This window comes from Lagenorhynchus albirostris, chromosome 17 (assembly GCF_949774975.1).
Source record: "Lagenorhynchus albirostris chromosome 17, mLagAlb1.1, whole genome shotgun sequence".
In the NCBI taxonomy this organism is placed as follows: Eukaryota; Metazoa; Chordata; class Mammalia; order Artiodactyla; family Delphinidae; genus Lagenorhynchus; species Lagenorhynchus albirostris.
This window is the reverse complement of record NC_083111.1, coordinates 70,271,734-70,283,299: the sequence shown is the minus strand read 5'-3', so window position 1 is coordinate 70,283,299 and position 11,566 is coordinate 70,271,734. Positions and strand designations below refer to the sequence as shown.

The window sequence follows — 11,566 nt, the reverse complement described above, 5'->3', positions numbered from 1 at the left end:
TTAGTTTATATATTTGAAAAATAAACCTCTTTCCAACTAAGTTCTAACTTTAGTTTGGTTTTCTATCAAGTCTGTTTTCATACATTTTAGAATGCCATTTATATCTTGGGATAAAGTTACTTTGGGGAGCCCCAAAATGTGAACTTCCTCCTAATCTCAACAACGTATTTATTTTTATATCTGGATGCCTTGAAGGATACCTGCCTTTGGTTCAGCCTGCATCCCAGACACAACAGGTCCAGAAGCTGGCAATATGGTAAGTAGACATCCCAGGCTGGGAAAAGGAACATAGAAATTCTTCAGGTGTTGGGAAAGTCTTCCTGAAGCAGTGTCACAAGCCACTGGAGAGGAATGTAGCAGACGAAAGAAAATTAGTCACTGTAGTAAAATCTTATGGAGAACAAAAACCAATAAAAACATCCAGGACCTGAGGAAAAGAACTAATTCCAAATTTACATAATTTTTTATAAGTACTTTGGACCCACGCTAGATGTATGTTTGCAAACTGCATTCTCACAATACCTCTATACGGAAGGGGATATTAAATTTACCTTAAAGTTGTGTAAACTGAGATTCATGGCAGGTAAGTGACTTCCCAAAGTTTATACTTGTGAGTTGAGAGTGAGTATTTCAACCCTGACTGGCCAACTCCCAGTGCCATGCCCAAAAGCAGGAATTCGTTTTTATGATGGTTGGAAATACAACTCAGGGAAAAAAAATTCCAGTTCTTTCATTGTCCTACTCTTTCCTGCCCTGAGATGCAACATTGTAACCCTTGTTAAACTCGAGCCAGGCAAGTGGATTCACCCTCTCTGGAGGTACAGTTGTTCCCTTTATCTGTGGATTTACTTTCTTCGGTTTCAGTTATCCATGGCTAACCTTGATCCAGAAATATTAAATGAAAAATTACAGAAATAAACAATCGATATGTATATTTTGTGCCATTCTGAGTAGCTTAATGAAATCTCGTGCCATTCCACTCCATCCTGCCTGGGATCCCCAGCCATCACCATCATCTGCTCCTGGCATCCAATCATCAACATCGACACAGTTCAATGATCCAGGATCACCCGGAACAGATGATCCTCCTTCTGAAGTATCATCAGAAGGTCGACAGGGGGCTTCCCTGGTGGCGCCGTGGTTGAGAATCCGCCTGCCGATGCAGGGGACACGGGTTCATGCCCGGGTCTGGAAAGATCCCACATGCCGCGGAGCGGCTGGGCCCGTGAGCCATGGCCGCTGAGCCTGCGTGTCCAGAGCCTGTGCTCCGCAACGGGAGAGGCCACAGCAGTGAGAGGCCCGCGTACCGCCAAAAAATTATAATAATAAAGAAGGTCAACAGTATCCTAACACTATGTCATAATGCCTACATCATTCACCTCACTTCTCATCATAGGCATTTTATCATCTCACAACATCACAAGAAGAAGGGTGAGTACCGTACAATAAGCTACTTTGAGAGAGAGAAAGAGGCCACATTTACATAACATTTATTATGGTTCTATTTTATTATTTGTTGTTGTTGTTAATCCCTTACTGTGCTTAATTGAGGAATTAAACTTTATCATAGGTATGTGTATAAAGGAAAAAACATGGTATGGTTCAGTACTATCTGTGGTTTCAGGGCAGCCACTGGGTTTCCTGGAATGTTATCCCCCGTGGATAAGGGCCAACTACTGTATTTGTAAAGACTAAAATCTCTTTTGCTCTCCCAGAATCTTTTAGACCTCCACTGTGGCATTAACATCAGTGGATGAACTCTGCATTAGCAGAGCTGACACAGAAAATGTTACAAAAATTTTAGTTGCACACCCACCTTTAGACAAGTTCCAGCCTCCCCTAGAGCCAATGAGAAGAATGATACATTGGTTCTTAGAAATGATTAAAAGAGAGGCCTAATGATATCTCTACTAATGACTCTGAATTTTACTTATGCAGTGTTGGCTTCTTTCCATTTCAGAATCTTGGATGAATGTCTAAACCCTGGTAATGCCTCAGAGCAAATGTTACCTAATCTCGAACTGAAGTTTATAAGAATTCAATGGAATCCTATCCGGCAGAGTATGAATTATTTTTATCTTCTGTTTTCCTTGAGTAGTGTGTCCTTGAACACTTAATCTCTCCAAGCCTCAGCTTCCTCATCTGCTAAATGGGGAGATCAATGGTCGTTCACTTATTATGCAGGGCTAATGAGAGCAACAAATGATCCCTTTGGTCTCATACTGGGTGTCGACCGCTTAATGGAAACAAATTCTAATCATGTTCCCTCCCCACTTCCCCATGCTCAGCAGCCTTTGGGAGTTGCCAGTTGCCCAGAGCAACCACTTGAGCTTGGTCCTCCAGACTTTTCACGAGCTGGCTTCTACCCCCTGCCTCTCCAGGCTCCACAGCACAACCTTCCTTCTCACCACAGTCAAAGATGCCATTCCTGAGACCCTTTACCGACTTTCACTTTGCATTGCTCTGTCCAGTCAGCTTCCTCTCTCTGAAAACCCCTTGCCCTTTCCTCTGTCTGCCTAGTGAAGTCAAGTTTATAATTGAAAACCCTACTCTCAAATGTTCCCCTAGAGAAACTTTCCCTGCCCCTCCCTGGCCAAGCCCTGAGCTCTACGGAACTTTGTCCATACCACCAGCCACGACCAAAAGTGTTCTGGCCATACTCAGGGTTACCCCCTGGGATTAGCAGAATCACGATCCAGCAACTCAGGTCTCCTGGCTCCCCTGCTCTCTTTCCACAGATGCTTCTGTGAAAAAAATACAAAATTATTCTAGGAATTGTGGGAGACTCTGATGAATGCCCAAGACACTTATTCCATGTTTTACAGAGCTAATCTACCCAGTCATTCTAATAAAATTGTAGAAACGCAATTGACCAGAGCCTATGACTCACCCACCACTGGCTCTGGCTCCCTCAGATAAGGCAAAGAGAGCTGGGTACGGAGCTTATCCAGATAATAAACTCAGGGGCTGTAATTCCATCAAGGGTCTCTGATAGTGACAGAAACCCCCAAAGCAGGTTTCTGTGGTCACAGGAAAGACCACCTCAGTGAAATCATTAGTCCCTGCCATATTTGGCTTTGATTCTGACAGTGACAAGACTCACCAGATAAGCCCATTGGCTGCAGTAACAGATTGGGTTTGGGCAGCAAAGCTGTCCACAAATGAAGGATTCACTTTACGTCAATGAAAGCACATGAATCTCCGTTTAGTGGCGCCTTGAGTCCACAACCTCAAAATAGAATTGCATCTCCTCCAACTAGGAAACCTTCCTGTATGCAAAAATTGAAATACATCAGGATGCATATAAGTCACAGGGAGAGAGCTTTGGCTGTTATATCCAACTAGCCATAAATTCTCATCAGGTATGGGATGCCAAGAGAATCTGTAGGCAAAGAGAAAGTGGGAACAAAGTGATGACTCTGCCTTAGAATAATAACATGGAGTCTTTTGCATAACACTGTACAACAATTATCTTGATAGATCCTCACAAAATCCATCAACGTAGGTGAGTAAGCAGCACAATTGTCCTCATTTCACACATAAGAAAAATGAGGCTCAAAGATTCTGAATGAATTTCCCAAAGTCACGCAGAGGAGAGGCTCAGGGCTAGAAACAGTCCCCAGTCTGACCCTTTTCCACTCCACTAAACAGCTTTCTACCCAGGGGCTTTCATGCACCATCAAATAGAGAAAATCAGAACCACTGAGCTTCTATAAAAGAAAATGGAAAGTACTACATTCCAAAGGAAACTGGTTGTTTCTGAAGCTATCGGGTGATAATATTTTGTATTATTAATAATAAATCCGGACTAGGTTTTCTTATCCAGACTTTTGGTCTTCACTCTCCATGGAATGTGTTTTACTAGGAAGAGAATATAATGTATCTGGAAATGCATGGGATTTGGCATCAGAAATGGATCCAAACACTAGCTCTGCTATTGACTAGCTGTGTGACTGAGGACACGTTAATTGCTTTGAATCTGAATTTCCTTATCATGAAAATAGGGATGATAATAGATTCATCAGAGAAAAAGGGTAGGAAGTAAACAAAACAGCACGTGAAAAGTGCTCAACAGGGTGTACCTGGCACATAGTAATTCCTCAAAAATGTCTGAATCTGGAGAAACAAACTCCTTCACCACATCACATCTGCTAATGATGAACAGAGCACTCACAAGCTCTTTTAAAGAGTGGCTTCAGGCAGTGCGGCCCCACCAGGGCACTGCTCTTTGCTCAGCATCTCACATTTTGTGAAGCAGGGGCACGTTCACGATGAGGGAATCAAATCATTGTCTTCAGATCTCTGTCACTGGGCGAGGAATTAAATCAGCCTTTTCATCCACCAGCAAAAGGGCAAGTCTTTCTTTTCTTTATTAATGGAGTTGCTGACTTATTAGTTCACATGTCCTAAGCATCTGAAATAAACCCCAATACTGGGAAAGTGCTAGATGTCAGTTAAAATTTTGTGAGCACTGCTAAGTGCCAGTCTCTCTGTAAAGCACTTCCAACCACATTGGCACATTTGAGCCTTGCAGACATCCCTACAAGCAGATTCTCTCCATTTTACAAGTTAGGAAGTGGAGGCTCAGAGTCGCCCAAGGTCACACAGCACCCGCAGTAGCTGAGCCAGGGTTCCACCTCTAATGTTCTTCCCCTTTCCTTTAGGACAAGGGGCTCACTGCCATACGGCTGCCAAGTCTCCATCAAAGTCAGCATCCAACAAAAAGTACCAAGAGTGAGCAGGGACAGATGAGAGTGAGAGAGGCCCCCATCACTGACTCACGACCAGGGGGAATCCGTGTCAGACCTTCATGCCCTCTGCCTCTTTACTTGTGAAATGGAACAGTACCTTACTTGGTTTAGATTTAAGTCAGTCTCAAATTACTAAGTGGCCTGATTCATTTCAGAATTTCGCATGTGTAGTATGTTTCCCAGAAAGCCATTTGGAAGACTAGCCTTTCTTTAGGTTTGCTTTTTATTATTTTACTAAGAGAAAAATCTTCGTTGTTTTCACATTCACCCAAAATTTATGAAGTGAATGCTATGTGCCTGGCATTCTAACTAGGTTCTGGGGATAGAGAAGCCAACCAGAGAGACTCCATCTCTGCCCTCACAGAGGGAAAGACTGGACTACTAACCACCAAACTGTAAAAGTGATTATATAATCAAAATTCTGATGACTGCCCCACAGGGGTTTAGAATGCAATGAGTGCTATCAAGGGACATACCACAATCTCGGGGTCAAAGAGGGCTTCCTGAGAAAATGATGCTTCAAGGGAAAGCAGAAGGTTGAGTACAAGTTGGCCAACTGAATGAGGGTAGTGATACTCCAGGCAAAGGAAACAGCACTTGCAAAGTCATAGAGCCAAGAAGGAGCAGCTCTTCTTTGAGGAACTGAAAGGAGACCAGAGTGACTAAAGCACAGAGACCCAAAATGGAAGGAAAGGATATGAAAACCGGGCCAACAGAGGGACAGCATTGCTTTCAAAAGCACTCATCGGTCATGGCTTTAGTCATTGTGAACATACATACTCGGCCCCACGCACATGCTCTTGAATATAGCTGATATTTACAGATGTTAGACCTAAACAGACGAAGGGTTCAAATGAGGAACTTTTTTTCTCCCTCTGTTCCTCTTCCACCTTCTATTCTTCTTGATCATGATCCTACTTTCTAAGTGTGGTAGGAAACATAGAGACAAGGAATTTCCTAAGAAACTGTAGGTGTTCAAAGGGTACAAAGTTCCAGTTATGAGATGAATAAGTTCTTAGGATGTAATATGCAGTGTGATGACTATAGTTAACAATACTGTGTTGTTTACTTGGCAGTTGGAAGAGAGTAGATCTTGAAAGTTCTCACCACGCACACCAAAAAAGGTAACAATTTGAGGTCATCTTATTGTAGTAATCACTTCACAATATACACACAGAGTGAGTCATCGCGTTGTGCACCTTAAACTTACACAATGTTTTATGTCAATTGCATCTCGATAAAGCTGAAAAAGAAAACAAAATTCAAAAACAGTGAAAAAAATCTGTTTTGCACAGCCTCACGGATGTCTCTAAGGGAACACGGTATAACCTTGAGCAAAAGCAATACATTTCAGGGATTTTTCCTTTCTTCTGCAAAACTGGAGCGTTCAAACATCTCCGAGCACTTATAGGATTAAAGGGGGTGATGTACAGAGATCTACTGAGTGCAGTGACCGGCACAGATAGCTATGTGCTGAACGCCCCCTTCTTTCCTACCCACGTGAGGTAGGAAACAGGAAAGGTGCGCTGGTTACGTGGGACTAACCGCTGTAACAAAGAAATTCTATGCACAATGGCTCAAACATGAGAGGAATTTACTTTTTGTTCACTCATGTCTAAAATGGGTGTTCCTGGCTGATGGCCAGATCTCTTCTGCACACAGTCCAGGGACCTTCATTCCCTCTCAAGTCTCCATCAGGTTCTTCTGCCTCAAGTTGGCAGAAAGGATAAAATGTGAAGGAGTACTGCCCGCACATCATTCAGGCTTGACTATCAGGGCCCTGTTGCATGGCCACACCTAACCGTAGGAAATCAAGACCCGCAGGATACCTGGGGGAGGAGAGGGAACGGGTGTAAGTGACTGGCCAGTCGTCTTGGCCACCCCACCAAGATGAGAGGGAGCTCTTTGTTACTAGCCTAAGTAAATTAGCGCACCTACAAGTAGGTACTACACACCTCCTTCCTGCAGCACTTCCTTGAAGGCTGGGGCAGGTGTGGCAATAGCAGTGAGTAGCGCCATTATGTTCCTCCCAACCTGGAGGCTCCTGAGAGCGTATTAGCAGCCTGACTTCTCCCTCTCCTTATCTCCACAAGCACCCCGTCATCGGATTTGTTTGCTTTTCTCTCCTAAAATATGTGAAAATCCTTCCTCTTCCTGTGATTACCTCCACTGCCCTTTATCTTTACTCCCCTGATTCATGGCAACAGTTTCCTTACTTCATCTCTAGCCAGACTGGCTCCCGTCCATCCCATCGACTTCGGACTCCAGTCCACCCTCCTAGCCGGGGCCACCAAATGCAGTTGACACTGGCCTGCTTTAATCCTATTTGGCACATCGAAGTTTGCAGGATAACGTCCAAAGCCTCTAACCTGACAGCTGACAGGAAGCGGCCCTGCCTCCCATATAGCCTAATCCTTCTCTGAGTCCAGCCTTGTACCTACCTGTCCAGCACATTCTGTATGGTGTCCTGCAGACAGCCACCAGGCTGTTTCTCTCCTCCAAGGCCTCTTTGCTCCTGTTAACCTTCTACTGGTATGCATGTATTTAAAGTCCATCCCAGGCATCCCTAACTCGTGGAATCCCCCTGTGACCTTCACCTTGCTCCTCTGTGTTCTCAAGATACCCTTTGTATATATTTCTTGCTGAACTATCACTGTAGTGATAATGTTTATTGGTATTTCATCCACCCATCCCGCTATCCCTGAAACTCCAAGCAAGTCAACAATTTTGAGAGCCTTGAATGTCATTCTGAGGGCTTGGAGGTTAACCCTGGAATGTAAGAGGAATTGCTGAGGATTTTTGATAAAGGGAGCAATACAATATAGTCAATATTTTAGGATAAATCTAGGGGGAGACCACAGGTAGATTATGGGAAGGACTAAATGGATGCAGGACTACTTGTATGGAAGGGAGAAGACCAATTCAACCAGATGTTATCTGTGTGACCTTGAGCACACCACCTCTCAGAGTCTTGTTTTATTTATGAACAAAGCGGAAATAATAAATCATGCCGAACCGTCTCACCAGGTCAATGTGAGGTCACTGCGGAATAATGTATACTAAAGTGCTTTATAAAGTCCAGTGAAATTATTAAGGCTAGTGGTTAAAATCCAAATAAATCCAAAGTGAGACATGCCTACCATGTCTTCAGTGTCGAATAGAGTCCCTTCTTGAAGTCAGATGCGTCCCCGGACTGCCCAGTATTCCCCTGTGCAATGCGAGGCTAAAATTATCCCTACTTGCCTGTCACCCGTGAGCTGACTTCCAGTACCTGAAGGGTTGTCATGCGAAAGAACGGGATTAACTCCATAGAGCTGTGTGACGGTTTCCAGGAGACAAATACTGACTCAACCTAAGGAAAACCTTTCTAACTGTCAGAGCCGCCCAAAGGCTGCCTGGGGCTGGGAGTGCAGGTGGGCCGTGAAACCCTTGAAATTAGAGATGATGAAAACAAAGCTGGGAGACCATGGAGGCAGAGTCCACACATCAGTGAGGTTTGGACTGGTCGGCTTCTAAATGTCCTTCCAATTCTAAAACCTCATTGTCTGCTGCCCCTGGGGACGCCTCTATAACTATGCGTGTTGCTCACATTGTCAGTTTATGACATGAGACAGTTGATTTAGAGTTTTCTCTCCTCCACTAGACTAGGGTCATCCAAGAGGCAAGGACTGAGCCTCCTCTAACTTGAGATTCTCAGTGCCCGCAGCAGCTTCCGGAGCACAGTAAACCCTCAGTAAGTGCTGGTGGAATGACTGGATGGATGAATGAATTATGCTGGGGGTGTTGGGATGATGTCTTTAAGTTCCGGCTAAGATGAGTATTTCATAGTGAGGCTTGTGTGTGATGATGTTGGTCTAGATTGATACTTTCCAACTTGGAGTCTTTCAACTCCTAGAAGTCCTATTTTCAGTATTAAGAAAAAAGCTAATAAAAGTCTGGTGTTTGTCCCTGTTACAGAGTGCCCCAAATTCGAAACCACCCAGTTTCTCTGCATTTAGCTGGGAATTTATCGACTTGGTGTGGTCACTCTTTATCTCCTATAGCAAACCATCACACCGGAACTTCAGACGTATCATCTCATTTAATCTTTTTGTGAAACCTGTGTGTTAGGGCATGCTGTCTCTAGCTTATAGACAAGAAGATAGGGGCTCAGAAGGGTTTTGTGACTTGCTCAGTAATGGAGGTTTAGAGCGTCAGAGGCAGAATTTCGACCCAGTTCTGCCTGGCCTCTAAACTCATGCTCTCCCCACGTAATACTCGGCTTCGTTTCAGAGAAGGAGGCTTCTCTGATGTGTGTGTCTTTCACTGAGATGCTTCAGATGGGGGTCAGTGTTGGCCATTAGCATTTCCTTCCCTTTGGGGAGAACAACGGGTGTTCTCATCTTCCCTTCTGACCACTCAAAACCCCCTGAGTTTAATGAGAAGGCAGACCCACCAAATTATACCTGACCTCATAGATTTCTCACCTCACAAACCCCCAACAGCACAACCCCCGCTTCCAGCTGAATCTCCTTCTTACCCTCAGATGTTATTACATAGAAGAACATGCAGAGGTCTCCCAGGCCCTCTATTCTGGACCTTATATTTTTCTCGTGTTGACAACTTAATACATGTCCACACTTCCTTTTATGGGGAAAGATAAGACTCTGATGGTAATCAGAGCACCAGGGTAGGAAATGCCACATTCCTCCGTGTAAATATTTGACTAAGCTTTCTCCAGGCCATGCATCATTATGCCGAGCCCCCAGAAAAACTTCAGGTCCACAGATCTGCAGGTGAGATACCTTGGCAATGAATTATGAGAGGGCTTGTTTAAAAACCACGGCCAGAGCAATGTATTTCTGGAAGGGGTAAGGAGGCCTGCTCTACGTGACCAAAAGCTGTTCTGAGAAAGCCAAGAATAGAGGCTGGGTCTCAGCTGGGCTGGAGTTTCTCCTTCAGTCAACTAATCCCTGAAAAGAGGGACCTGTTTGGATAGTTTTTAAAGAAAGAAATGACTGCAACTATGTAGCTAATGTCCATGTAAGTGAAAAACCGGAAGCAACCTGAAGGTCGATAAAGAATTACTTACATCCACCAATGCAGTGGGCAAACAATAATAAAAGTATTGATAATCATAGCTAACATGTATTGATTGCTGACAACATGCCATTATAGGTTCTTCTCATTTAATCCTCACAACATTCTCCTAAGGTCTCTTAAAGTGTTCATTGTGCCATTTTACAACTGAGGCAGAGAGAGGTTGAGTAACTTGGCCAGGGCTGCACAGTAAGCAAGTGATGGAGCAGAAAACTACACAGACGTCGGAAATTCTATTACAAATGAATATTTGTTGACTTTAAAATATGCTCATGATATTAAAGGGAAAAATGCAGTTTCCCAAATTGTGTGATTCCATTTTTTTAATTATGAGAAATGGAGAATGATGGCTACTATTAAAACACAAACACACACACACACACACACACACACACACACACACACACACCAGAAAATAAAAAGTGAGGAAACTGGAAATGTAGAGAAATTGGAACTGTTGGTGGGAATGTAAAATGGTGCAGCTGCTGTGAGAAACAGTATAGCGATTCCTCAGAAATATAAAAATGCAATTATAAATTTTTTGATCTTTACATCTGGAAACTATATATTGTTGCTGCAATAATTTCTTCTTATATTTGAGACCAGATGTGTTGGTCCTAAAGGATGAAAACATTGCCATCAACATGCTGTCCATCTTCATGGAGGCTCTGGACAATAATCTATTTTTGACCTTATAAAGGTAGACATTACTCACACCCAAATTGTGCGCTGAAGAGCATATCTTGTGCACCTAGTCATCAGAGGCCAAACTCTTCTATTGCAGGCATTCAAAAAATGGCTTTCCCTATTTTTCCTTTTGTTGCCTGTGCTTTTGATGTCCCACTTTTTTTTCTAATGGCCAACCAATTCTAAAGTTCAGCTTTCATGAACATCATTGAAATAAACACTTCTGTGACAGGTTGTGGCTCATTGCAAAGCTGTTGTGAACAATTCCACTTTGGGGTATATACCCAAGAGAATTGAAAGCAGGATCTCAAAGAGATATTTGTATATCTCATAGCAGCACTGTTCACAATAGCTCAAAGGTAGAAGCAGCCCTAGTGTCCATCCGTGGATGAAGTGGTCTATACCTACACTAGAATATTACTCAGCCTTAAGAAAGAAGAAATTCTGATACAACGTGGATGAACCTTGGGGATATTATGCTAAGTGAAATAAGCCAGTCACAAAAAGACAAATGCTTTATGATTCCACTTATACGAGGCATCTAAAATAGTCAAATACACAGAAACAGAAAGTAGAATGGTAGTTGCCAGAGCCTGGGAGGAGGGGGCATAGAGAGTTATTGTATAATGGGTTCAGAGTTTCAGTTTTGCAAGATGAAAAGAGTTCTGGAGATTAGTTACAGAACAATGTGAATACACTTAACACTAACGAACTATACAGCTAAAAATGTACCTGTAGTTAAGGTTCTTTAAAAATACCCCCATAACGAGAGAAAAGCAGTGAGGGAGAGTGGAAGCTGGAATACAAGGAAAGGAATCAGTTGTCTGCAGAGGAACAGTGTTCACCATGGCTTCTGCAGGTACCAAACAGGCAGGCTTTGTGCACTCCTCAAATTAGGCCCATATGCTCAGGTGCTCAGCCTTTGTGAGTGAGGGGCTTACAAGGGGCCTGAATAACCAGAAACAGGGGGTCTTCCTCCATTAAAGTGCGTGGATGGCAGGAGTAGGGAGTCAGAACTGTCATTCTGAGCAGAAATATACATTGCCTGA

At 43.4% G+C, this 11,566-nt stretch overlaps 1 long non-coding RNA gene across 4 annotated transcripts in view; it reads right to left on the bottom strand.

The window, feature by feature from the left end:
* Positions 1 to 210: 210 nt before the first annotated feature.
* The window catches only part of LOC132507742 (uncharacterized), a 376,375-nt gene continuing 365,019 nt past the window's right edge, over positions 211 to 11,566 (bottom strand). For all 4 annotated transcript variants that reach the window (XR_009536285.1, XR_009536286.1, XR_009536287.1 and 1 more), the window contains 5 exons: positions 5,821 to 5,994; positions 5,573 to 5,672; positions 3,104 to 3,382; positions 2,628 to 2,744; positions 211 to 341 (listed from right to left, as the gene is read on the bottom strand). This is a non-coding gene — a long non-coding RNA (uncharacterized LOC132507742). The remainder of the gene's footprint in view (positions 342 to 2,627; positions 2,745 to 3,103; positions 3,383 to 5,572; positions 5,673 to 5,820; positions 5,995 to 11,566) is intronic.